This window comes from Lissotriton vulgaris, chromosome 5 (assembly GCF_964263255.1).
Source record: "Lissotriton vulgaris chromosome 5, aLisVul1.2, whole genome shotgun sequence".
NCBI lineage: Eukaryota > Metazoa > Chordata > Amphibia > Caudata > Salamandridae > Lissotriton > Lissotriton vulgaris.
Window position 1 is genome coordinate 711824015 of NC_141693.1, and position 24598 is coordinate 711848612.

General features: G+C 47.0%; 1 protein-coding gene across 6 annotated transcripts in view; it reads right to left on the reverse strand.

The window, feature by feature from the left end:
* Nucleotides 1–24598, reverse strand: part of GBF1 (golgi brefeldin A resistant guanine nucleotide exchange factor 1) — a 2509897-nt gene that overhangs the window by 2203210 nt on the left and 282089 nt on the right. The window lies entirely within an intron of this gene.

Here is a 24598-nt window from a genome sequence, read left to right on the forward strand (position 1 = left end):
GCCTTCAAATATAAAAATGTACTCATAACCTTTGAAGAGATGCAATGAATTGTACATCTTAGTTGTGAGGGGAAAGAAAATGTGTTAATGAAACTTACCTTTATTTTAAAAAAAAAGCTCTAAAAGTGGATGTGTGATACTTCATTGCAGAGCCTCTCCCACCAAGTTATCCTTTGTATTCATAACCCTTTTCCAAGCAAGAGTGGCAAGATGAACAATTGTTACTTACCTGTAAACAGGTGGTTCTCCAGTATTGGTGTCTTTCATAGATTCACATGCTTGAATATTCCCCGTCGTCGAAGTGGGAGTCCCACGGTAAATAAAATAGCAATAACATACCAATAACATATGTATGTAATACATAACACATGAAATAGTAGTAGTAAATACACAATAAAGGCTCAAAAACCAATTCCAACATAGGAATACATGATAGAGAGAAAAAACACTTGTAACATATTCCTGTCATTATGTTAGTCCAAACTACAGCCAATCAGGCGCCAGCACCCTTCCAGAACCTTCTCCTCAGAGCTCAGACCCTCAGATTTTCGTAGCACAAGAGTGACAAAAGAGTCGATGAGGAGAAGCGAGCCTCTGAGGGAAGGAGGGTGGGTCGCATGTGAATCTATGAAAGACACCAATACTGGAGAACCACCTGTTTACAAGTAAGTAACAATTGTTCTTCTCCAGTATTAGGGTGTCTTTCAGAGATTCACATGCTTGAATAGAATAGAGAGCAGTAACATCCGAAGAGGTCCAATTGCTATGGAACAGCATGGAGAAAACCAAAGAGACTGTAATAATACAGTCATGTAAGTACTGATAGCAATCATAAAAACCATAGCGGAGGAGGGAAGACAAAGGGTCGCCTTAGTTAAAAAGATGAAGGACAGCCTGTCCCACCACTGTATCCGCTTCGTTGATGGCATCCAAGCAGTAGTGCTTCGTGAATGTGGGCCTGCTGGACCACGTGGCTGCTCAGCAGATCTGATGAAGCGGCACACCAGCAAACAGGGCGGTAGAGGATGACATCGCCCTGGTGGAATGAGCCCTCACTGTAGATCGTAGAGGCTTGCCGGCCTGCTGATGGCAGAAGACAATGGTTGAAGAAATCCAACGTGCAATAGTTGGCTTGGTTACAGGGCGCCCTTTACGCATGCGTCCGTAGGCAATGAACAGTTGATCCGATCTGCGAAAAGGGGCTGTACTTCTGATGTAAAATTTAAGGCATCGTTTAAGGTCCAAATAGTGCAATCGTTGCTCTGCCGGAGATTGAGGATCGGCAAACAAAGTCTTTAAGAAAACAGGCTCATTTAGATGGAAATCTGTAGGTTCCTTTGGCAGAAAAGTTGGGTTGGTGCGAAGCACCACACAATCAGGTGTAAATTGAAGAAAAGGAGGTTTGACAGTGAAAGCGTGAAGATCACTCACGCGACAAGATGTCAGAGCAAGGAGAAGGGCTACCTTCCAGGTTAGAAACTTTAAGTCCGCCCTATGGATAGGCTTGAGGGGCGCCTTCATTAGTTGGGCTAAGACGACATTGAGATGCCAAGTGGGAGGAGGACGCAGAAGAGGTGGGAACTTCCGGAACAGTCCTTTGAAAAACTGACAAATAACTCTGGAAGGGCAGAGAGAGGAGGAGCCATCCTGCCGGAAACAAGAGATTGCCGCCAAGAAAACTCTCAAAGTAGCATGGGAAAGCCCGGACTGAACCTACCTACCCGAGTGAAATCACACCCGACCACTGTGCACTGTTGCGAAACTATTTTAGTTTTAATTTTTCAATTCTTTTTCAACTTCGAAGCACCATGAGTTTCATTTCTTCAGTTCGGTTTTCCGGATTAGTATGATGTTGGTCTGTTTATATTTTCTGTATTCCAGAAGAGCGTTTGAGGCACGAAACGTGTAGGGTAAGCGCCTTTCACATTAACCACGTGGAAAGAGGTGGTGGTTTTTAAGTTTGAGCACTCACACGCATTAAAATTTAAACCTGTTGGTCCCCCATTTGCCGGATTGTTTTCTAAAACACACGTTTCATCTGTTCAGATTTCAGGCCCCGGAGGAAGAGCCTTGTTCGGCTCGAAATGCATCGGGCATCCAATTGAAAAATGAAATGGATAATCTGTTATATTTGCTTATTATATTAATTCTGCTGTCAGATGTGTAAATAGTTGAAACAACTGAGAATGATGTTTTCAATGTATTGAATTGAAAAAATGTGTTTAAACTTTAATTGATTTTGAAAACGAAAGTTGAAAAAGAATTGAAAAATAAAAACTAAAATAGTTTTGCAACAGTGCACAGTGGTCGGGTGTGATTTCACTCGAGGTTCAGTTTACGGCACGGTAGGACAAACGAGCTACCACTGTTGCACGCATAGAATATTTACGATAAGTTGATAAACTAAAACATTCAAAAAGCTCTAAAATTAGGTGTGCTTCTCCCCAGCCAGCCAGCCAGCCAGGTCCAGAAAGAACAGTAGTAGCTGTTCCGGAGTGGAATGGATAGGATGGATATTCGTAGCCACTCACCAATGGCAGAACCTCTTCCATTTGAGCTTGTAAGTCTTAATGGTAGACGGAGCTCTGGCCTGAGCGAGAATGTCTCGGCATTCCGGCGAGATATTTAAATGCGCAAATTTAAGGTGCTCAGGTTCCAGACCGACAATTGTAGCGAGGAGGGGTTTGATGGCAAATTTGAGCATTGTTCATCGTCAGGAGGTTCAGTCGAGGATGCAGGAGGATGGGTTCGCACTAAGACAGAAGGAGCAACTCCGAGAACATGCCTGACGGGCCATCTGGTAGCGATCAGGAGAATGTGGCAGGGCTGCCTCCGCATCTTCCACAGCACATGAGGCACCAACGGAATCGGAGGAAAAGTATAGGCGAATAGATCGCACCAATTCATCAAAATGGCATTCCCGCACTACCCGTGGTGGGGATGCCAACTTGCGTAAGATGGGCATTTCCGGTTCTCCGGCGTTGCAAAGAGATCCAGAGACAAACGACCCCAACGTTGAAAAACGAGGTCGAGAGTTGGTTGATGTAACTCCCACTCGTGGGTCGATGACGTGGACCTGCTGAGGGAATCCACTAGGATGTTGGAGACACCCGGCAGATGCACAGCCGTCAGGGAAACTTGATGACGGATTGCCCAATCCCAGATCGACTGAGCTAGCCGAGACAAGAGGGGAGGCCTGGTTCCGCCCTGCTTGTTGACATAGTGCATACTGGTGGTATTGTCCGTCTGACTGAGCACTGATTCCCCGTGAATATCAGGAAGAACGACTTGAGCGCCAGGAAAATTGCCATCAGCTCCAGCCTGTTGATGTGCCAGGAACGATGAAGCAGAGACCATTTGCCTTTGATGGAAAGACCTTGAAGGTGAGCGCCCCAGCCTTCTAATGAGGCGTCTGCTGTGAGCATGAGTTCTGGAGTGGTGGAGAGGAAAGAAGTTCCTGTCGCAAGGTTGGATGGTTGCGCCCACCATTGGAGAGCTGATCTCATGCGAGCGGTGACGTGCACATGGTCGTTGAAAGAACCGGAGACCTGATGCCACTGTACGTCCAACTCCTCCTGAATGGGGCGAGTCCGAAGTCTGCAATTTGGGATCAGTGCAATACAAGACGATGCCATCTTCAGAAACGACTTCAAGATCCGGACAGAAACGGACAGTCTTGCTTGAATCAGAGACAACAAGCAAAGGATCTTTTGTTGACGCTCTTGGGACACGAATGCCTTTGAAAGCACTGTGTCTAATGTTGCTCCCAGAAAATTACTGCTTTGATCCGGTTCGACCTGAGACTTTTTGACATTTATGGTTAGGCCGAGAAATCGAAACACTTCCTAACAAAGACGGGTGTGTTGAAGCAGCTGTTTGCGAGACTGTGATTTGAGGAGGCAGTTATCCAGATATGGAAAGATTTGGATGCCTCGGAGACGCAGGTAAGCCACTACTGGAGCCAATACTTTCGTGAAGACACGAGGGGCAGATCAGAGGCCGAAAGGCAACACACTGAACTGGAAGTCTCTCCGTCCCATCCGGAAGAAGCACAAGTACTTCCGATGCTTTTGAAGAATTGGAACATGGAAGTAGGCATCCTGTAGGTCGATGGTGGCCATGAAGTCGCCCATGGAGAGCAGACGCAGGATCTCTACCAGTGTAAGCATACGGAAGGATTGGCTCTTGAGGTACCTGTTGAGCGCCCACAAATCCAGAATTTGTCACCAGTCTACCGTTTTCTTGAGTATTAGGAAAAAACAGGAATTGAAACCCTTTCCTCTCTGAGACTTGGGAACAACTTCGACTGCACCTTTCTGAATTAGAAGACGAACTTGATGGAAAAGCTCCTTGAGGTGGGGAGGAGGCGGGCCGGACGGTGGAGTGGGAGGTGGAATCTTGATGAACTCTAGGGCATGGCCCTTTTTGACAATGTCCAGAACCAAGCGGTCCGAGGTGATGGAGGACCACTGAGAAAGAACAGAGATTCGAACTCCAACGCTGGGGGAGTACAAAAGTCATTGACATTTGGGAGTGGATCCTCTATACGAGGATTTTCCCCTGTAGGATTTTGATGACTGCTGTCGGGAGGACTGCTGCTGGTTGGAAGAGTAACGTTGGCTACCTTGATGGTAGGAGCAGTATTGAGAGTTTCCTCCACGAAAAGTTGAGGAGGTGCAGCGTCCGCAAGCACCCCGAAATGGCTGCTTTCGAAACTGTAAAGTCCCTAAAGAGCGAGCACTGTCAGTGTCCTTTTTAATGGCCTGCAAAGCCTGGTCTATGTGCGCTTCAAAAAGCGACTCACCGTCATTTGGCATATGCAATATCTTGGATTGAACTTCCTGGCGGAAAGAGGTGGACCGTAACCAACCCTGTCGTCGTAAGACCGCTGCACTCGCAAGCTGACGAAAGCCAGTACACGCAATGTCAACTGCACAATCAATGATTTCCTCTGACGTCCTCTCTCCGTCCTGCAAGATTTGCAAACCTTCAGCCTTGGAAGCGTCAGGGATGAGATTCACCTGGGCAGACAAGTCCAAATACATCTGGCAATCCTAGCGGCCTAAGATGGCTAAAGCATTAGCCGCCCTCATCGTAGTGGATGCCATCGTGGAGAACTTGCGTCCAATAGCGTCCAGGCGCCGACCCTCCCTATCTGAAGGAGCTAAAATTGGTGATGCCGGATTACAGGAACAACGTTGTGCTGCTTGAGTGACCACTGAGTCGGCCTTTGGATGAGCGACAAGGAACGCTGGAGATCCTACCGGTGCATTATATTTTATCTCAAGGCGAGGCAGTTGAGCCGGCAGTGAATTTGGTGCTTGCATGAGCTTCACCCCTTCAGCCCATATAAAGTCAATGATGGGTATAGTGTGGACTTGTTTGAGTGGCTGATTTTTTAAATCATAGAGGAAACAATCCTCCACCCTCTGGACTCTAGGCAATTTGAAACGTTGGGCCGCTCTATCCATCAGCTGATGGAAACTCGCAATGTCCACTGGAGGCGAATCCCCGAGCTCTACCGGGGGAGGGGAAGGCGTTTGGATTTGTTAGTCGTCCCACTCAGCCATGTGAGTGGCTGCGTCATCATCATCATCATCATCATGGACTTCACCATCTTCCCGTTCAGGAGCGACGTCATCATCATCAACTGGGTACACAGTAGTGTGGATCTTCACTGACGTCTGGACCTGTGGTGAAGGCGTTGGGGGCAAAGGTGGCGGAAAAGGGACAGGAGCCGCCTCAGTCGCAGACACATGAGGCATAGGCGTACCCTGCGGAGAAGGCGGGAAACGCCTGTTGTAGTCATCCAACATATGTTGGAGATTCGAGATGAGCGACAATGGCAAAGTCGCAGCAGGAATTTGTATAGAGCGTTCTTCTGCTTGAGAATACTGGTCGTCGTCCTCATCATTATCACCGTAATCTTGGCACTTAATAACCAAATCCGCCGGCTGCGTGCCACTCTGAAAGGATCACCAATATCATGATCAGAGTCAGAATCCGGCTCAGAGCCCGTGGCGAACATGGGCGAGGGAGGCTGTGGATCCGGAAGAGATAGTTGGTCAACCGGCCGTTGACGACGAAGGTGCAAGGCGTCGGCGGTGGAAGAGCCAGACCCAGTGGAAGACAAAGGCACCAAAGGTAATAAGGCAAACGATGAATGAACCACCATCGACCGGGCCGACGTTGGCAAAGGCGTCGACAAAGTTGTTGATGAAAAATCAGTCGTCGACGGAGCCACCTTCGATGGAACCATCGTAGACGGTAAGGTTGTCGACGAAGTCGTCGGCGATGGAGAAATCAACGTCGACGAAGATAACTTCTTGTGAGCTTTCGTCGACGATGATTTTGCGGACGACGAAGCAGATTTCTTTGTCGACGACGAGGCAATAGGTATCGTCGACGATACGGTTGTGAAGCTGAGTGATACCTTAGTCGACATGGACGACGTTGACGTAGCCGCCGTCGACGATCCGGAGGCTGATCTCGTCGTCGGGACGATCGGACATGTTTCAGAGCAGAAACATGATGGGAGGCAGCAGAAGACGCCCGAGAGCTAGGTCTCATGGTAGTAGCATTTGTTAGGAGGTGGTGAAGACACCGCAGGAGCCACAGACATGGAAAGTTTTTTCCTTTTCAGAAAAGGTGAAGGCATATCCTGCACACTACTACGCTTGGAAGCTGCATGAGAAGGTCCAGACTGCAAACTTTCTGCATCTGACAAAGCCGAATCCTTATCCTTAAGACGTTGGAGCCAAATGAGGAGACGGCCTTCTCTGTCCTTAAGGGTCTTTGTAGAGAAAGTCCTGCAATATTTACAGCTACCAACTTCATGGTCGGGATAAAGGCAATAAATGCACTTTTTGTGGGGGTCTTCAGAGTAAAGACACAGTTTCCCACAAGAAGAGCAAGGTCTAAATAAAGTCTTCTTACTTGACATGTTGAGAAGACAGGAAAAACTTGAAGTCGAGAAAACTGAGCAGAGCTCAGGGAGACTCCCTTCACACGACGTGCAGTTGAAAATCTGAGGGTCTGAGCTCTGAGGAGAAGGTTCTGGAAGGGTGTCGGCGCCTGATTGGCTGTAGTTTGGACTAACATAATGACAGGAATATGTTACAAGTTTTTTTTCTCTCTATCATGTATTTCTATGTAGGAATTGGTTTCTGAGCCTTTATTGTGTATTTTCTACTACTATTTCATGTGTTATGTATTACATACATATGTTATTGGTATGTTATTGCTATTTTTTTTACCGTGGGACTCCCACTTTGACGCCGGGGAATATTCAAGCATTTGAATCTTTGAAAGACACCCTAATACTGGAGAATACTATCTTCATCTCAAAATAGGGTGAGCAAATAAACATTTAAAGGTAGCTGCAAAGGGCTGCCATAGGATCTAGTGCTACTTGTGCAAGAATGTAAGTGAAATAGTATCACAATTCAGATATCATTACCAACTATCATTATGCTAGCAACATTAATCACCTGTTCAAACAGTTATGATTCTTTCCTGCTCTGGCAAAGTAGCGCTGATCAAAACACAAGAAGACAATTTCCCATCATTCATCGGACCAGAGACTAAAAGGCAGTAATTTGAATTGAAAATGGCTCTTGCCTACTGTAAATCGAAGATATTGCCTGTGAGCTGGATGAATGGGTACATGGAAGTAAGCATCTTCCAAATCTAGGGTTGCCATGTAGTCCCCTGGATTGAGAAGGCGGAGGATGTTCTGAAGAGTGACCATCCTGAAGGACAACTTGATGAGATAAGTGTTGAGCTGTCGTAGATCTAAGATCGGACGCAACTTGTCCTTCGTCTTCCGAACCAGGAAGAACCTGGAATAGAACCCTTTCCCCTTTTGGGAGAGAGGTACAGGTTCTATTGACCACTTGGTGAAGAGTTGGTGGGCCTCGAGATGAAGGAGTTTCAGATGTTTGGGTGTAAAGGCGTCTGGAGCTCTCGTTGGAGGAAGATCTTGGAACTCCAACGTGTGTCCTTTCTTGAGGATGTTTAGGACCCACTGGTCTGTTGATATGGCCATCCAGTTGTTGAGGCAATGGGCAATCCTGCCCCCCACTGGTGTTAACAAGGGTACATGAACAGTAGAAAGAGCCACCTGGACGCTATTGTCTCTTGGTATTTTCTCTCCTCTGCTGCCCTTGTCGTCCTCTCGGCGGCTGGCAAGAGAAAGAACCCCTCTGTGAATACTGGGGTTTGTATGTTTGGCCAGGTTGGGAGTTGGAAGAGTAGCGGAGCTGATGGCCGCCTCTATAGGAGGAGAATCCTCTTCCTCTTGCTCCCCTAAAGGGCACTTTGCGGTATTGTAAAGTTCCTAAGGACTTGGCCGTATCTGTATCTTTCTTTATGCCCTGTAGGGCGTCATCCACGTGTTAGCCAAATAACATCTCCCCATCGTAAAGGCAGATCCAGAATTTTATTTTTTACCTCCTGTCTAAACCATGTGGCTCGCAACCAACCCTGGCGTCTCAAAACTGCCGAGCAGGCTAGCGCTCGGAAGGCCGTAGTTGCTATATCCATAGCGCAGTCGATTACCTCAGAAGAGGCTCGCTCTTTTTGACCTCGTCCTTAGATGCATCCTGAAGTTCTTCCACAAACGGGGAGAGGTCGCACCACATCTGGCGATCATATCTCCCCAGAATCGCCAGAGCATTAGCCGCCCTAACGAGGAGGCTGACCATTGTGGAGAATCTTTTTCCAACATTGTCCAACCGCCTGCCCTCTTTATCCGGTGGCGTCGTTAGCGGCGTGGATGGGTTCTTAGATTTACTCTGTGCGGCCTGGGAGATGACAGAGTCCGGTTTTGGTTGACCTAGTAGGCATGCCGGGCTGGCTTCTGGCGCCTTATATTTTTTCTCCAGTCTGGGGAGCACCGGGAGGACCGTGGCCGGATTCTGCATAGCTTTTAGGAATTCAGACCAAACATGTTCAATGATGGGGATTGAACATACCGATTTCCGGAATGGTTCTTTGAAATAATACAAAAAACATTCGGACTGAACTGTGGTAACTGGAAGACCAAATCTCTTGGAAGCTCGTTCCATCAAGTTGTGAAAACCTCCGATATCTGCTGGTGGAGAGATTGCGGTATCAGGTCCTGTGACGTCTGGATCTCGAAGGTCATCCTGATTCCAGTCTATATTCTGATATTGGTCAGGGTCTACTTGCTGATCTACATCAGATGAGGCATTATCATCATCCGTATCATCCTGAATGGGCACCACCTCTTGTGGATGTTCTACAGGCTCTGGGTCACGCCCTCTTGAAGGCAAAGAGTGTTCTGCCACTGGTTGAGATAACTGAGGCGGAGGTGTAGGAGGGTGTACCTGTTGAACCTCCTGTGGAGTAGGAAATCACCTATGATAGTTCTGCAACATTAATTGTAGATCAGAGATGAGAGTGGATGGCATCACCACTATCTCCTGCTGAGACTGACGTGGAGGTTTCTGCAAAGGAACCTGCATGCGTGGCCTCTCCTGTTGGTCATAATAATCTTGTGGAACATAGTGTTGTTGCTCCATTTCACCTTCCTCAGAACTGACAACTTGTAATTTGACTTGTAAGTCAGAAGGGCTATAAGCCGACCCGAAATCGCTATAAGCCTCTTCTTCGGAGTCCTCATCCAGCAATAGGGTAGGAGGAAACCGTTGAACTTGCCGTGGAGATGTCATTTCCAGTGTTATTTGTCTTTTCCTGTAAGAAAAAGCAAGTTTTCCAGTCGTCAACGACGTCGTCGACATCGTCGTCGACGGTTGAATCTTCAAAGACTGTTTCGTCGACGGAGGCGCCAACGAAGAAACTGCGCTCGTTGTCGAGGGCTGAATCGTCGACGAGGAGATGGTCATCGTCGACGATGGCTGGATCGTCGACGGAACCGTCGACGAACTCGTCCTCAGCAGCAAGGTCACATGTGTCGTCGACATGGTCGTTGTCGACGTTGTCCTAGTCGTCACGACTCTCGTCGTCATCGTCGTCGTCAACGTGGAAAAAGTCATTTTCGTCAACGACGAACAGGCATCAGGCGTCTTAAACATCGTCGACGGCGCAGGTGCCGTCGTCGTAGCCATCGTCGACGAGCCCGTCGACGAGGCCAATTTTAAAGAGAAGTCTTTCTTGACAGAAATCTTCAACGTACCTGTGGTTTTCACCGTCGACGAACGCTGTTTCTTGTCTGAAACAATCTCCTGAGTCGCAGTAGAAGGCTTTTTCACCCCTCTATCCTTGTCAGAGGGTGGTGAAGTCACAGGGACGATCTTTTTAGCCTTTTTTGAAGGTTGCGACTCCTCAGGCTGTCCCTGCCTCTCCTTTTCACCGTGGTGAGGAGATTTTTGGGAAGCAGTCCTATCAGACCTATCAGAGGTCCCAGGCAAGGCCTTGACATGGGGCTCATCAGATGTAGTAGGGGGAGACCTACCCCTCTTCTTCGATTTTCTTGATGACACCATCGAAGAGGAGCCCTCACTGTCAGAAGACATAAATTCCTTGCGGTCCTTCATTTTTCTGCAGCCAAGTCAGGAGACGTCCCTCTCTGTCCCTCAAGGTCTTGGTGGAGAAGGTTCTGCAAATCTTGCAGTCTGTGGCCTTATGATCCAGATATAAGCAGTATATGCAGTCTTCATGTTTGTCATCAACAAACAACCTCTTTTTTGAGCAAGTAGCAAAGGCTCTAAAAAGTGCTTTCTTCTCTTTGTCAGACATGACGAAAAAAATAGGCAAAAGTTGAAGAAAATACTCAGAAGTGAAGAAAATTGAGCAGAGCTCAATGGAGACTCCCTTGCACAACGTGCGGTAGAAAATCTGAGGCTCTGAGGCTCTCTCAGGAAGGTTCTATGGGGTGAGGCTGCTCTGATTGGCTACTGCAAGAATCTGGTCTCTTTTACAAAAAGAGGTGGATAAGCTACAAAATGAGATGAGGCCTAGGCCTAATTTTTCACTTTGTGCTTACTACTAAGGTATTTTCTATTTACAGAGGCTCCCATTCTGATGACGGAGAATGATCCAAAGCATGGGAATCCATGAAAGTTCCAATACTGGGGCAAACATAGTTTACCTCCACATCCTTACACACCATAGACTTTCTTCTTCCCAAAGGCTACAGCATCCATCATGTGATGTGCAAATAAAAAAGGAAGAAGCCTTGCTGTCATCCTTAAGTCCTCCTTGTCTCGCACCCTAAGTAGCCAAGTAACACTAAACACCATGGAGCAGCTGAGATGCCATTTGCAACTCTCTGCAAGTCAGACCAGCATTTTCCATTCCATCTACAGACCTCCAAGGCAGAACAGGACTTCACTGAATAATTCTCAGATAGCTTCACCACCTCGTCCATCCTACATGCCCACACCACTATTTTGGGTGACATCAAACTCCCAAATAACACAAGCTAAAGAAACAAGCATGTGCAATGCAATAGGTCTCACATTTACAAGAGTTTGAGCTACTCGCATAGTAAATAATGCCTCTAATTTTGTTGTTGTTTTTAAAACAGATAAATAAAAGGCATTGACATTTAAAATGCCAATAGCTTAAACTCTCACCAATGCGAGACCTATTGCATTGCAAATACCCTTGCCGCCTGTGCTATAGAGTTTTAAAAAAAGTGTTGAGATAGTGTCCTGCCTACTGTTGAAAAAATAGTGCTCAGAGGCTGCAATTAATGCCTACTAAGTAACAACACACGCAACAGAGGTTGTCCTCGGGGGAGGTTAAAAAATGAGACACAGTGGTACTAATGAGGGAATACTAGGCCTATTGACCACACTTTAAAGTGGACAATGACACAAGCCAATACCACATATGGGCGGAGAGTGGGTGGAGCTTCACGTCCTTACCCGAATTCAGCATGCCTCGTAGAGCAGCACATGGGCTGCCCAGGCTCGACCTAAACACGGACATTCTCTTTAACCTCACTGGTGGGCACAGTGGTACAGCACTTCACACGACCACCATATTCCAAAAGCCACATATTCAACCTTATCTTCTTATCACCACCAACAATCCAATGCAGACAATGTACATCCATAGACTGGACCGGCCACTTTGCCATCCATATCTCCCTGCTCAGTATCTTACCAAGAAACCAAGAAAAGAAAACACCAAACCTTCAGCTCCTTCAAAGACTTCTTCACAGTCAACCTAATGCATGAATTCATCTCTCACTGTATCAACTCAAAACCAACACCCTTTAACCCCTTCCACGCTGATGACGAGCTGGGCTCGTCATGGCGTAGCCTCCTCGCACGCTGATGACGAGCCCAGCTCGTCACGTAACATGCGTTTTTGGAAATCTCAGCGTGCGAGCGGAATTCCGCTAGCGCGCATGAGGTTAAAACAACTTCAACACTTCTTTTCCCCAACAAATGAGTAAGACCTCTGACCTCCTGGTCAGGGAAACTACACTCCCCTCACCCAGCTCCTTCGTTACGTCCCTTCAAGTAGGTGTTGAGGACCTTCTCCACCCGCAGGCTCCTGCCTACGCCTCATCCCTGCTGGTCCAGTGGGAGAGCCTTGCTCTTCTGCTGGTCCGCTCGGTCAGTCTTCGCTGTACTTTGTCTTGTGGTGCTTTTTCTATCTCTTTGTTCCTCCTTTGTGCTGCTTCTGTCTATCTGTGCCTCGTTTGTACCTCTGTGCTGCTTCTGCCTTTTTGTGCCTCTTTTTCTATCTGTTACACAAGGGGGAGGGCCTGGACCTTACTTTATTTATAAACGTATTTTAAATTCACGTTAAGGTCAACCACATTATTTTTGTTTCAACCAGTATTTTATTTATATCGTTTTATTAAAGAGGATTTACCTCATTCTCAATGTGGCTGTGTGCGTATCAACTCTTCTCACGTTTTCACAAGCTTGCAAGTGGCATTTCCTAAAGGAGTCACCCTAATATGGCCCTTCGCTTCGCCGCTGAAATAACTATAGCATAGGAAGCTTCAACGAGCCACAAACGCTTAGCTAATAAAGCTTTTTTGTCTTGCAGTGTTTTTTCGGTAATAACAGTCTCAAAAGACAGTGACACGAGCGACCGCTTGCGAAAAGATCCTGCTATCAGGTACGCTTATAGCTTGTGTCTAGGAACCGAAAACAATAGTGAGGGACCAACGTTAAAAATTGGAAAAAGCTAGTAACACAAACATATCTTTTGCAGGACCCTGAATAAGATTATTCCAGCCACGGAAACCGAGGCGAAAAACAGCAGGATTGGCACTGTCATATAGAAAAGGTAGGAAGTATAGCACACTAACCAGAGCTGGTAAAGAAACCTTAGCATAATAGCACACAGGTTAAGGCAACTTCTGATTGATGTCTTCCTTTCCATTTTTAAACAAAAAACTACTGTCTAGGTACACGTAAGCTGAAGAGAAGAACACAACTCTTCAGGTACAAGAAACTGATTTTACTAAAATTTGAAGTTGAAGAGAATTTTAAAAAAAGGGGTCCCCAACAATAACTAATATTTTATACATCCATTACAGAAAAATACCACTGCTGTTAAATTCAAGAGCCCTGACGAGAGTCCAAGTACTTGCTGCCTGGGGTTCGAAACGCGTTGGCGCACAATAGCAACACAGAGGAACAGTCACAGTCTGTAAATTGAGGTAAACTTCCCTGTTATAGACATCAAAATATTCCCTGCATTCCCCTTTTTTGATGCCTGTGTAAGACGTTCTTAGAAAGTCTAGGATCATCATCTTGAGTTCACCACTGAATGTGGTACAACAGTATTAATGTATTGGATGTTTGTTAGTCTTGTTTTGTGACTAATTTACAATTGCTTTGGTGTATTATTTATACATTATTTAAGTGTATGCTTAATGTGTATAACTATTATTGAATGAATATATGGCATTCAGGATATGACTAGGCCATTCTCTTTTTCAATGTTTGAATGAAATTACAAAAAACAAAATCCTCTTTAATAAAAAGGTATAAATAAAAGACCCCTTTTGATCCCCACCTCCCACTTGCACTCCCTACCCCTTACTTAATGGCGGCTGCGCACCATTGGCGTGCCAAAGGCAAGCCCGCCTGCGCGTGACCAGTGCCAGGAACCCTGGTCCTCCAACCACCCACTGCAATGGTTCAGCAACACTCCTCGCACTCAACCCCGGAAGAAATAAATGCAAGCTGTTGAAGCTAAACACCACCCAAGGCCAGTTCTCCTGCCGACACTGCTGCCGCACCTTCACCCACATCCGGATCCCCATCGCTAGCTCCTAATCACCGGATGCCAGCGGGCCCAAACCGCTGAGCAGCATCATCCTCAAAATGCGCTCCCTACAGACACGCATAAAAATCTGGGACCTCCTTAACAACCTATCGCCCTCACTGAGACCTGGACCAACGCCAGCTCTGCACCAGACATTGCACCCGCCATCCGAGACTGGTACAAGATCCAGAAGAATAGCCAAACCACCCTGGAGGTGGACTCGACATCGTACACAAAAACTCCCTCCGACTCACCACAGCCAGTACCAATGACTCCTCGTCCCCTCTGGAACACCTCCATTTCCAGATCCAGAACAACCCCAGAGCAACTCTACGCGGCACCATCGCGTACAGTCCACCCGGACCACGTGCACTATTCGCCACTACTATCGCAGACCTCACCGTGGCTCATGTCCTCGCCTCCACGGATTACACACTGCTCAGAGACCTGACATTCGACATCGACAACCTAAGCAACCCCAGCTCCACCGCCCTCCTGGACAACCTTGCCAACAGCCCGTCACCACCCCCACCCACAAGGCAGGACACACCCTCAACCCTATCTTCGCAGGAGGAAACAACAACTATCTTAACCCACATCACACAAACCCTCTGGACGGACCACCACTGGGTTCACTTCTTCTCGAAACCAACTGCACACAAGCATAGACTACGCCCCCCCCCCATGCAGGAACTGGAGCCAGATAACCTAAGAACACATCAACTCAGCCATCAACTGTGCCCCTCCTCCCACCATGACCGATGCCAACTCTGTGGCCAACGAACTTCACAGGTGGCTCACCGACTGCACAAACACACTCACCCCCTCCAGAAATTACGATGGACCGCGCACCACAAAAGCCACCTGGTTAACCACAGACCTCTGAGAATCCAAGCGCATGTTCCGACGACTCGAGAAAGCTTGGAGGAATAGCACGAACCGCGTACTTGACCACCATGAATGAAAACCACCAACTCATCAGAACCACAAAGAAAAACTTCTAGCAGGACAGATTCCTCTCCATCTCCCGCAACTCCAAGAAACTCTTCAGCATCATATAAGTATTCACTGAAGCCCCCCAGTGAAACCTCCGACGTCCCTCCCTCCCAAGATCTCTGGAACAAACTCGGCTCCTACTTCCACCTCAAGATTAGGGCCCTCTACTGCAACTTTGATGACCGAAAACCAATGCACTGACACAACACTACACCTAACACTGGCAATGTCACCCAGCCTACCATCACCGCCTAGACCCCTGTCACCACAGAAGACACCGCTAAGCCCATGAGGAGAATACATTCAGAAGCCGCCCACTGACCCCTGCCTGCAACACATCTTCCACAGAGCCGCCTCCGCTATAGCCCCCGAACTACGATGCACCATCAACAGCACCCTCAAAACAGGCACCTTTCCCGACAAATGGAAAGAGGCAGAAGTCAAGCCCCTCCTCAAAAAGCGCCCGCAGACCCGATGGCCCTCAAGAACTACAGACCCATCTCTCTCCTTGACTACGAAGCTAAAGTCACAGAGTAGATCGTCAACATCCAGCTCACGAACATCATAGAATCCAACTCCATCCTCAACACCTCCCAATTCAGATTTCGCAGCAACCGCAGCACTGAGACCGCCCTCCTAGCCACCACAGAAGACATCCCCACCCTCCTTGACCAATGGCACACTGCTGCCCTCATCCTACTAGACCTCTGAACAGCCTTCGACTCCGTCCCCCACTGTACACTAACAGCAAGACTCCATGACGCCAGCATACAGGGAACTGCCCTAGACTGGATCCACTACTTCCTCACCGGTCAAACCCAGAGAATCCGAACACCACCCTTCCTCTCTGAACCCACTGAGATCAGCTGCAGAGTACCCCTAGGATCCTCACTAAGCCCCACATTTTTCAGCATGTACATGGCCCCCCTCGCTACCATAATCAAAAAACACACTTTGCATAGTATCCTATAACAACAACACCCAACTCATTTAATCGGTCACCAAGGGCCTGCATCCTCTAGCGCCAAGAAACCGCCTGGTAGTCGTGCTCTTAATAAATACTTTTGAATTCAAATTTAAATTCGAATTCAAGGAACCCTACATCACCAGACACAGCTTCCAAGAAGGAATGAAAGACATTGCATCCTGGATGAGGAGCAGCTGCCTGAAACTGAACTCTGAGAAAAAGCAAATCTTCGTCCTCTGACCCACCCCCTCCTAATGTGACAACACCTGGTGGCCCACTGCCCTCGGCAAACCTCCCACACCCACGGACCACACCCGAAACCTCAGCATCATACTCGACTCCACCCTCACCATGAACCGACAGATCAACGCTGTATCTTCCACGTGCTTCAATACCCTCCGCAAGACTTTCAAATCGATACCTCCTGAATCCATCACCCACACACTCATAACCAGCAGACTTGACTACGGGAGCGCCCTCTACGCCAAAATCAACAAAACTCTACTCCTCCAACTCCAGACCATCCAGAACGCCGCAGACAGACTTGTCATCTGCATCCCACGACAAGACCACATCACCCAGCACCTATGAGACCTCCACTGGCTTCCCGTTGAAAAGAGAGTGACATTCAAGCTGCCCACTAACACCTACAAATCCCTCCACAACACCGGACCCCAATACCTCAACAAAAGAATCTCCTTCTACACACCCAAGAGATACCTACGCTCGACCGACGTTGCCCTGCCCGAAATCCAACGCATCCGCAAAGGCGGGAGGAAGAGCGCTCTCCTACATCACGGCCAAGACCTGGAATGAACTCCCCTTTAGCATCAGATGAACCCCCACACTGAAAGCTTTCAGAAAAAACCTCAAGACCTGGCTCTTCGGTTGACAGACCTGGCCGAATCTCCCCCTTCCCCCCAGCGACCTTGAGATAGTGCACTTCACAAAATCCTGATTGATTGAGTGAATATTCATGGCTCAATTAACACTTGCTAGTTCAATTCAAAGGATACAGGACCCTGGTAAAATAAAAAATAGAAATCCATCCACAGACAGGAAAATTTAAGAAAAAAACTCCAGATGATAGATGGCATATTTTTACTTAAGTCCCTCCACTCAACACACAGACAGCTCAATACATGAGCCAAAGCAAAGAACTATACCAACACCAGCAGTGAAGCACCAACAGAAGCAGAAGGCTGTCCAAGACAAACAAGAACTGCATCAACCCTGGGTTGGGCCCAACTATTCGTCACATCACAAAAAAGTGCAATGCCATCAACTTCTTCAGTAGTTTTTCATTGAAGATCCAACAAGCACAGAATAAAGTCTGTTTTATCTCTTACACCCACTCCTTCCCACAGAACCCCAAAATGGTCAGCCTTCGAAGCCTAATCTCTGACAGAGTTTACAGACTTACTGAAAGCCACTTATCATGAAGATGCCTCATTTTCCTCCTTTATCAAAACTATCTGGGAAGGTCTCTTACCCCTACTTACTACTGTCAAGACCTCTTAGTCAAGGCATAAATATTTCCAGAAGCTCTAACGGCAAGTTAGATCCTCCTACTCCTAATGAACCCTAGACTAGTCCCAGATGGCCTCAACAAAAACAGGCCCTTTGCTCACCAACCACTCATCATTAGTTAATTGAAAAGCAGCGTATGTTCATTTCCAAGATCAGTTTAACGTTAACCATCTTCTACGAGACTGCCCGTATGGCTTTAGATCACCCTGCAGCATGAAGTTTGCTACCTTTACATATTAGAAAACACCCCTTTAACAAAGAGGGTGAGCACCCATGCCTCTTAATGTTGCTGGACCACTCAGCTGCCTTGGACACAGTCTACCGTCTCACCCTTAGATGCACTCTTAAGTCTCAAATGAATTCCACCAGCAATATGCTTCACTGGTTCTCCTCCTACTTTTTCAACCAACACCAGTTTGTTCACATGGGCATCTCCAGGTTACAAAAGATTGCTATCATCTGCGAAGTCCCAAAGGATTCCATACTGTCTCTTGTGATATTTGACCTTTACATAGAGAGATATCATCAAGATTCACCGAAATGTTGATAATATACAATTCTGCTTCAAAGTATCTTGTGCTTCAGACATCCAACCACTCAAACACTGCTTGTATATCATCCAGACCTGAAGGTCCAGCACCTGTCTGAGGTTCAACTCAAACAAAACAAACAAAAAAAACAGTTACTTAACATAGTTAACTATCTTTCTGGTGGATAATCTAACTACCTGCAGATACTTCACCATGAATATCCCAGGCATCAGACTGAATCTGGAAACTTTTCAATATCTCTTAACGCCGACAGGGAGCATTTGCTTCACATCGGCGCTGGAAGCAGTATCCCTGTGACTTCACTAGAGCCATAAACTGCTACTGTAAGTGCAGTGATGTCAGGTTCCTATCCATTTTAATGTTTCTTTAAGGCATGTCCATTCCCTCCACACGTCAGAGTCTAAACAATAGTGCTTTGCAAAAGTGAAGAGGGAAGCCCAGGACGCCACCTTGCAGATTTCTGCGACAGGCACTTCTCTTGCCAGTACAGAGGAATAAGATTTTCATCAAGTAGAATAAGCCTGTATGGCCTCTGGCGGTTTCTTGTGGGCAAAAGCATGGCACACTTTGATATACAAGATGATCCACACTGACAAATTCTTATTGTGTAGTATCCTGCCTTTCATTTTAATAAACGTAGCTGACGGAGATTTGATCATTCAGTCTGAAAGCTGTCCTAGCCACGTGGAAGCGGGTGCTCTTTCGGGGCATACCCTGTGGAGTCTCGCCTCTTTCTTTGTGGGATGTGAAGGGGGACGGAAGGCCAGGAGGGTGATAAATTGTTCCAGGTAAAATGGGATAAAACACTTTTGACAGTAATGGTTCCAAAAGCCAACGTGTCAAGAAAGAAATAAGTGAAAGAATGTTTCCAGCTCAATGCCAGCAACTCAATCATACATCATCCTGATGTGAAGATAGTCAGAAAAGCGGTTTTAAGCGTAAGTACTTGCAAATGGCAACTATGTAATGGTTTAACCCTTTCGCTGCGGCGGCTATTCCGCCGCAGCGCTAAAGGGCGGGGCGGCCACGCGGCGGCCGCATGCTGGTGACGGAACCGCTCCGTCACCAGCCGCGGTTGAGCTGTGCTGGTGACGGAGCGGTTCCGTCATGACCCGCCCCGCTCATTAGAACTGCTGCGCAGGCGTGAAATCAGCGCCGCGCAGGCGCGGCGGCCGGGCCATGACGGAACCGCTCCGTCATCAGCACAGCCCAACCGTAGCTGATGACGGAGCGGTTCCGTCATCATCAGGGGAGGGGTTAAATGGGAAACAGATTAAAAACATGAGAACAAAATTTAGGTTCCACTGAGGCATTACAAAATGGGTCTGAGGGGACCTGTTTTTTTAGACCTTTCAAAAACCTCATAACAATGAGCGATTTAAAGAGGGATAGTTGGTCAAGTAGACAGAGGAAAGCCAAAAAAGCAGATAAGTGGTCCTTAAACATGCCCACTGTACATCCTTGCTGAACTAATGACAGGACAAAGGGCAGGATGTCAGACAAACCGAATTACTGAATAAATTGAGCCCGGTCGAGTCAAATATTCCCCAAGATCCAAGCTATCAATGGAATGGAATGAAATGCAAAGTGAAATATTGTACTTCAAGCTAAACACATCCTTGTAGCCTCCTTGCAGCGGATACTGACGGGTGCAAAACTTCGGGCAGTAAGCATTCTCTGAGTGGAAAAAGAGGTTAAGTGAACCATTTCCCCAAAGGTTGAAGATGTATTGGGCCACCTCCAGATGTAGGTGCCACTCATGATCGGCAAGATGATGCCAACAGATACTGTCCGCTCATATACTGAGTGCGTCAGTTAAGTACTTAATTATCAACCAGATGTAATAGTCCTGAGGCCAGGATAAGAGCCATAGAGCTTCTTGACAGAGCAGTCTCGACCCTATTCCTGCTTGTTGATATATCACATTGCAGTTGCATAGTCCAAGATCTAGAATGGCTGGCCTCAAAAGGACGGGAAGAAGACTTTGAGAGCAAGCCGGAATTCCACAATTCCTGCAAATTGATGTGGAACATCTGTTTTTATGGAGATCAAAGGCCTCTGATCACCAACTCCTCCAGATGAAATCAGCCTAAGGTGAAGGCATCCGTGATAACCATTGGCACCGCTTTTAGGGGGTGGAGTGTGGAAGACTCCTTTGCACATCTGCTGCAGTGTCCCTGGATCTCATCATAGATGCTTGATAATCTCAGTTGTGTTGGAAGCACTGTCTGCAGAGGCACCAGTGGAGGCCCCTCATGTAGCAGCTTGAGCAGGAGGAGTTAGTACCTTCGATCAAACTTAACGCAACAGAATCCTGCCCTGGAAGTGATATCACTTCTGTGGCCGGGACTTCCAGGCTACTGGGGTCCCGGATGTGACGTCACATCCGGGTCACATGACCACGACACCACGGTCACATGATTGTGTGGGTCACATGATTTGTGGGGTGGTCACGTAGGGTGTGGCAGCACCCAACTCAGCTGACCGGTCACAGGCCCCTAGGGGGATGTAGCAAACACAAATGGAATGCAACCCTTACAGTGTACAACGCCGCAGGGGTTTTAAAGCAGCCTCATATAAGCAAATATGGCATCATGTTTGGGTCAGCACCTATAGGCAGAAAATTTGCCTAAAGGCAACATCCAACACTTCAATACTATCAGCGTCGTTAAATGGAACACATCAGTACGCTTCATTACAACCCACCTGAGCAGGGGTGCAACACACCTGGGAATTTTCTGCCTTCTGTACACCCTGTTATTATGCAGGGTCTTGGTAGGTGAGATTTTTTTTTTTTTTTCAGGCTGGAACAAACTATGCTTGATGCTTTTAATAGACATGCACACTTTAGTGCCTTAGCTTGCTTGGAGCTGAGAGAGGGGCATAGAAAGAGAGATAAAGAGACAAGGCCAAATGGATAGGGCAAGAGAAAGAAAGATGGGCAGGGGCGGAGAGAGAGAGAGAGAGAAACACACACAAAAGACAGAGGAAAGTGTGCAAAGAAACCTTTACGGTCTGCTGTGTGTTTTTTAAAAACAAGCCTGGGGGCCCCGAGGTCAGCTCTGCCCCCCCCCCCTCCCTCCTCTCCTGCTCTCCCCAAGCCCGCAGGGCCCCATTACGTATGCAGCAAGTTTCAGTATTTGATGAATCCCCTATTGTTAAAAAGCAGGCATAAATCAGGAGTTATTGTCATCCGAGAGAATTCCACATAGAGTTGGAAAACTGCATACATTTTGTCCAATGTTAAAAAAAGATGAATATATTAAACGGCTGTGCCATTAAGTTTCAGTGTATTGGAATTCACTGTAAAAAAGACGCATATATTAAGTACTGTCAACCAGAAGTAAGTTCTCCATTGTTTTAATAAACTGCGTATAAATTTTGTCTAGTGTTAACAAAATGAATATATTATGGCGACCTCAAGGTTTGTTTGGAAAACTGCACATACATTTGTCAATCAAAACCCTATGTGTGTATGGGGAAACTGCTACTGATAAAAAAGCAAGCATAAATTAAGAGAAAGGGTCCCACAGATGTGTCCGAAGGAACTCCCAACTCTTTTGTTGCAAAAAGTGTGCATAATTAAGACCTTGTAGTACAAATTACCCCATGGGAGACCCTAATGTATCCTGCTTGCAGCCTGAAAGCACACATTTTTGGAGACAATAGAGCCCCGGCTATCAAAGCTACGCAGAACGAGGAGGGTCTGAAGTGACGGACAAGCCGCTTTTCTGGAGGTAAAAAAACACAAGCATTGAAAATGCAATAGGTCTTGACTTTGATTAAGTTAAAGCCATTAGCTTTGCTAATGACATTGTATAGCAAAGCAAATGGCTTTACCTTAATGAAAGGCGAGACCTATTGCAATTTTAATGCTTGTTCTTTCTTGTTCTGGGTCCAACTCGATGAGGTAAAATATGTGCTGGTGGGCCCCACCTGCCGGCAACAGCTCAAAGTAAGCACTACAAATGGGAAAATTCTACAACCCACCAGAACTAAGCAAAGCTAATGTTCCACACAGACTCAGAGCCCAATCCAGCAGTTCATTATACAAAATATTCCATGACTAAACAATATATAATCCTACTCCAGCCTTACTAATGACCATCCAACACACCGTAATAACAAAAGGAAACACTACAAATATCAACAGAAAAAAGGTCAACAAGAATGCCAGAAAAGTAAAGGGCACACAGATTGTAAAAGAACCTAGGAACCATAAGATTGTGGCAATGCACTACACTGCACTTATGATATCATATTTGCACTAGACATTCTATGTTGCAAATGGAGCAAGAGTGACTTGCACAAAATGGCACTACATGTGGTTACGTGCAGATACTGGATTTGAAGCCGGGTTACCAGATTCTGAGTGAAGCACTTTAACCACTAGCCATAGTAATGAATGCTTCCTTTTACACTCTAACGTCTTTTAAATGCTTCATGTATAAATGCAGTGGTGGGAGAAGGCATCAAAATGTTATTTTATTGAATTGCAAAAATACTTATACTGATCCTAATCACTGCCGCCTGCCTGGAAGCATAGTTTCCCTTCACCCGCATACGTCACGTGTAAAGCCGCGCTGGGATTGGCCCCAACGTCACAGGTTGCCGTAAACAGGGAGGCTCGTCCGGAGGAAGGAGTGTTGAGTTTCCGAGGAAGCACCCGATATCTTTTAACGACCAGGGCTTCACTACTCCCACAAAGAAGATCAAAGTGCGCCCAGGACAGGAGAGCGCCGCCGGAAAGGAAGCTGCTTAGCTGCAGGAGCAGCACGCACAACAACAAAGATGGCGTTGGGCTGTCCACATGCACATTTGCACGTGCATGTGCACGCGTACGGAGAGACAAAGATGGCGTTAAGACTGTCCCCATGCGCGTGCATTTGCAAGAGCTTGTGGACAGCCCGACGCCATCTTGGTCCCTCAGTACGCGTGCACATGTTGAATTGATTACAAAAAGCTCTCGCTTGGCGAGTGCAGCGCTTTGCGCGGCTTTCGCCAGGCGAGACCTAAAAAGTGTATGTATTATATCTTTATGACATATTCAAAGGTCATCTGTATTGAGCTGATTTGTAGGTCTCGCCTGGCGTTAGCTGCGCGCATGCAGTGCCCACGTCATGCGACGGCCTTTGCGATCAATTCAGCCAAACCTAAATGCACACGTGTAGATGGCTGCTCTCACCCGTCACAAAGCTAAACATGCACGCGTATGGACAAAAAAATGCAAGCGCATGTGGACAGCCCGACGCCATCTTGTTTACTTTAATTAGCGTAGGGATGTGCACACGCACGCAAATATTTTTGTCCGTACGCGTGCATGGCGGCGTGCTTTCACTTTCCTTCCCACTCCCCTTCGGAGTTTGGAACTGTTCCCAGATGGGCTGAAGGGCCCGGCGGCAATGCTGAGGAATCCGCTGCAGCGCATTCAGTGATTTGTTTAGGTCTTGAAGCCACCCGAGTTACCTCAAACCACTCACGCTGGCGACGAGGCGCCTTAGATGGAAAAGAATGGCAGGTCAGACAAAGAGGGCTGGGCCTACCGAATCACCTTTTCTCCACATAGGCTTCAGTCAAATCTCTGCCGTACGCACCTTCTGGTGTATCCCCACCTGGAGAGAGTGCTGGCGAGTTGGGGAGATTTATCTGTCTTTTTGCCCATTTCTATCCATTCACTCTCTCATTCGCCTTCCTTACATCTCTCCCTATCACCCCATCAATATTTCCACCTACCTAAATCCTTGCCTCTCTCTGTAAATATTCTCTGCCACGGTACTTTGCTCATTCCTTACCACCTCTAACATTTCCCCCCTCTCTCTCCTCCCATTTTTCTTGTTTTGTTTCCAGTGGTTTGATTCGGCCAAAAAGCGCAATGTGTCCCGGGCTATTGCAGGCTCAGACCCGCCTCTCAGCAGATTAGCATCCCAGAAGTTTGCAGAACGCATCGGGTACTTTTCTTTGCAACCCTGAGCATTGCAGCTGTGCAGGCACACCGCACTAATCTCATTAAAGATAGAAGGTTTGATCCTCAAGCATATTCATAATGGGATAAGACAGGGAGGCGGGGCAGGTTCAAGTGCCCCATTTGCTCTATTGCCTTTCAGTCCGCACAATAGAGAGCGGAGGGTTTGATTTGCTATATATTTAATTGTTGCTTTAAAATGTTTACATAGCTCACCCCACAAGCTGTGAGAGTTCTTGCCGCTTTTTAAACATCTGTTGCTATTTTAATCTAAATCAGTAGTACCAATTTTCACGATATCCGAAAATAAGCCTTTCGACCTGCAGGCTTATGGATGGCTGCAGCAGGTGCATTAACCACCAAAAC